This window comes from Lichenostomus cassidix, chromosome 1 (assembly GCF_008360975.1).
Source record: "Lichenostomus cassidix isolate B80296 chromosome 1, HeHo_3.0, whole genome shotgun sequence".
Taxonomy (NCBI): Eukaryota; Metazoa; Chordata; class Aves; order Passeriformes; family Meliphagidae; genus Lichenostomus; species Lichenostomus cassidix.
Window position 1 is genome coordinate 25,940,953 of NC_139479.1, and position 4,478 is coordinate 25,945,430.

The window sequence follows — 4,478 nt, forward strand, 5'->3', positions numbered from 1 at the left end:
ACACATTTGTTGACTTTAAAAAAAAAAAAATACACTATCATGATTCCCATTTGTATATTATGGAAAACAAGAGGCTCGTAAGTCATGACACTTGGAAATTCTTTACCCAGGATCACAAGCAACCTGATTAGAAAGCATCCCAGTCCAAACATGTGGTTAGGGCATAGTGGCATGCTGGGCAGCTTTAGGAATGCATACCTGCCCATGGCTACACTTTCAGGAAGTTTTTCAGGATGGCCTAGCTTTGCCAAGAGCATGGATATGTCCAGGAAAGCTGTGGCAAAATTTAACCATAAACCCAGCCTTTCCTTTAAAACGTATTCAAACACAACCAACTTCCACACTTAAGCATAACAGAAACTATCAAGATGCCTACAGAATCAATTAGCAATAATTGGAAAAGACCAACATCTAAAAACACCAAAACACAAAAAACCACCACCAAAAATAAAAACCCCACAAAGAAAAAAACCTTATAGCAATGGGGAAAAAAATCTGGCACCCTCATAGACTTTTCACCATGGAATAATTCAAGATTCCTCACATGAAAATCCACAAATGGTTGCTTGCAGCTCTCTGTGCTGTCCAGCTACACTTCTGGTTTCCCACCAGATCCTTTCTGCTGAAGCTCTTTGCCAGTGTTTTTGTGTATCAGTGTGCTAGTTTATTTTCTGTCGGATCTTCTTTTCTTGACATACAGCTGAAAGCTTGTTGCTGCCTCTGTAATAAACATGTCTCCAAAAGTTATACAGTCCAATAATGTTAATGCAAGCGCTGTTTCAAAATTCACATGAATATGTATTTTTAGAGATGTTAAACACAGTATAAAAAACAGCTGAAGAATGTGTGTTGTTTTTTCAGTTTCTCCATTGCTGAAATGAAACCTCGGCAGCAGTATCACATAAGTATGTGCATATTACAGATAACATGTGCAGGCAACATGAGGTTCAGAGCTGCTAGCAGTCTGATCAAAAAAATCTAGGCAAAGTGAAATACTGCTTTTTAAGATGTGGATGAGTAGTGACAATGTCTTTCCCAACTTTCTGCATCCAAGCCATATGGGTTTATATTATCAGCTCTTCAGAGGATTCTTGGATCTAAATTAGACTACAAAGAAGGTCATTTTCTGTGACTCATTTGTGCCAAGCAAGGAAATCATTTCCTCTCTTGATCTACATGATAGCTTTCTCTTGGGAGGAAACAGAATATAAGAAGCTCTCTAATCTCCTTTTGCATTATGCAAGAAACTAACAAAATATGAACCTTCTATCCCCAGGGTAGCACAAAGCTGCTACCTATATTTATGTGAAGGAACAACATATTTAAGACAAATCTAAGGAAATATCACTGTTATAAAAAGCAAGACTATGATCTGATGACTGAGCAAGGTATTGTAGTTGAATTCTGGGAAGACATAGAAAGTTTTAACTAATAATATCTGTATCAGGCCTAAAGGCAGCTACTATCCATATAGAGATTCTGCGTGATATCACTACTACACTGACAAGGGTGACCCAATAAACATTTATCCCTGGTAAAGTGAGTGGAGAAGCAAAGATATCTTTGTTAGTGCCTCTGCATCCCATTCCCTGTCTGAGGGGTAAATTCAGACCTTGCAGTGATATTTCTCACAGTAAGACAGCAAAAGTAGCAGGCATTTTTACTCCTGGAACCAACCAACTGGTCAGGAAAAGGCTGCAGTCCTTCCTCCAGTCTCCATGCAGAGTGAGATATGGCAGAAATACACTGTGCAAGTAGGAAATTAAGATTGAGTCTGTCATTGCCTGTGTTTCCCAAGGCTAAGAGTTTGCATTTGATGTAGCTACAGAGGAATGAAGAAACAGTAGTAAAATTGCTTGTATGATTAGTCTGGCAGAAAAACACTCCAGCCATTACATTAAATAAAAGAAGAAATTAAAGAGGATGATGACAAGAAGAAACCTTAATTAGCAAAATCAACAACAGTGACAAGAAAGCACAGATTTCACAATAATACAGAAGTCACAAAGTTTAATTGAAGGAGAAACATGGGAAAGAGCAAATACTATTGAGGTGGCTGTTACTGAACTCTTTGTATGTCCCAGTATATAAGCATGTATGGTACACTCACACACTGGATAAAAATAGATCTGTGCATCAGAATCAGGAAAACCAGGGATTGCACTGCAGTTGCTATACTTAAAGAAAGCAAAGATCTCCCCTGTGACCCCTGAGTACAGGAAGTAAAGCATGTCTACCTGTTTTTCTTACTGCTTGCCTTTTCAAAAAATCCCACATTTTTGCTGCTTGTTGCTGGAACACTGGGCCAGGAAGAGGCCAGAAGGGGGAAAAGAAAAATTACTTTAATTACAGGAAAGAGGGGCCAGTGAGAACTGATTGTTACAACAGCCAAGACAATACAACTTATTTTCATGGTATATGTTTTTTAATTTTTTTCTTGTTAATAATTTCTAAAAATCTGTCAGTCTAGCTTCCTCCTAAAATAAATATCTATGTTAAAATCCAAGTAATTTCTGCAGCAAGCACAGAATGTTCAGGACTCCAGTGAAGTTTACCAACATGAAATACCTTCTGGTTAAACTGCAAAAGCATTGTGTTCTGGGCCATATCTGCTTTACTTGAGCCTACAAACTTTGCTTTCCTATTAAGGAACAAATCCATTTATCCTTCCATAAAAGATTATAATCTAATAAAACTGCATTAAGATCTTAGAGAAAAACAAAACTGAAACTAAAACAAAACACTAATGACCCCAGTAATTATGTACAAGAATGAAATATGGTGAATTTTACTGCAGTTTAATAAGTATGCATCTATTCTCATATCTTCCGCACTAACCTTCTGTGAAACTGCTAAGTGAAAACAGCAAATTATATTGAGAAAGAAAAACTGAACAGTAATAGGACTTTCTACTGTTTTAAAAATACTGGGTACTTCTGTTTACAATAACGATATGGTTGTGCAAACAGGCATATAAACAACCATATTTCACGAGTTATTGCATATTGGCAGCCATAATAATAATTTTCATATCTCCTTGCTTTTATGTCATCAGATCATTTGCAGCCTTCTCTGTTCTTTATGAGAATTAATTTGACAAAATAGGACTCCATCCTTACTCTCCAACTCAAAGTTTTGACACCCCTCAGTTTGGCAGCACCAGTAGTTTCTCTTCTGAGGGGACTGCAAGGAGAGCTTCTACCCCATCTTCTCCCTCTTATCCACCCCATGGGATTGTATAGCCACCCAGAGAAAAGCCATTGGAATTATACTACCACATCCACCCCAAAATACACGTAAAACAAACACTTCCCTGCCTCCGAGATGTGTTCCAGTTTTGTGCTATAAGCAAGACCTGTAAGACCGATGCTATGCAGTTTACATTGACTTTGTGAAGCTTTGCATAATTCACCCACAACCAGAGGCACACAGCTCTCCCACGTGCTGCTGCAAACTTTGAACAGACTTTTCCATGTAGTCATGCATTTAGTATGGGTCAGGTCCTGTGGTCTTCCATTTGCTCAAATGCCCCATTGAAGGCAATGCTGGAAGGTCAGCTTGCAAATGCCACCCTCTCTCTGTATGGTGAATAGTTCCCATTGAACACACTGGGATTACTCATGAGTGTGAGTGACTACTAACAAGAGGAAAAGGAGCAAAATCTGGTCCTCATTAGGGACTGCTAATCTGAAATAAACCTCCTTCAGTCAGTAGTAGCACTCAGGCAGAGAAACTCTGCCAGTGAGAAGCTACATAGGAAAGGCAATATAGCACCATTTGTCAATATAGCACCATATATAGCAATATAGAACCATTTGTCACTATATTTTAACACATAATTCTTTAAAGCATCAGTTAATTAACCACACATGATTACACGGAGGAGCACTATCCCACCACAGCTGATGAGCAAAGATAATCTTATACCATGAAACACAGTTAGACAGATGGATATTTGGAGGTTTTTGGAATAGAAGCAATTTCTCTGATCTGGGAGATTAAAAAAAATCAAGGCTGAATTTAAAAATAAAAATCATATCACACTTGATACCCAAGTATTTAATTACATATTATCATGGGTAACTACTAATGGGTTCCAATTAATCAATCTTATTTTATTGCTTTTGGAAACACATTAGTAGCCACTACTTAATGTGTAGATTTAAGACAATATCTGAACAAACAGCCTGGAAAATACATAATTTGTACCTAGATAAGGTTACTAGCATGATTATCATCTGCCACCTGCTGGAAATAGCTGTGATAATGCAACTAAGTTCCACAGATGGAAGGTCTGGTCACTCATGGAACAAGCAGAAATGTCAAACAGCAAAACATGCTTCTTGTACCCAGGATCTTGTTCCTCTTGCACCCACTGGGAAATTTTGATTTGCCGAAGGGGTTTTTTTGTAAGCATCCACAGAGAAGTCAAAACATTACTTTGTTTAAACAAACAGAAATTTAATTTGCTACTACGA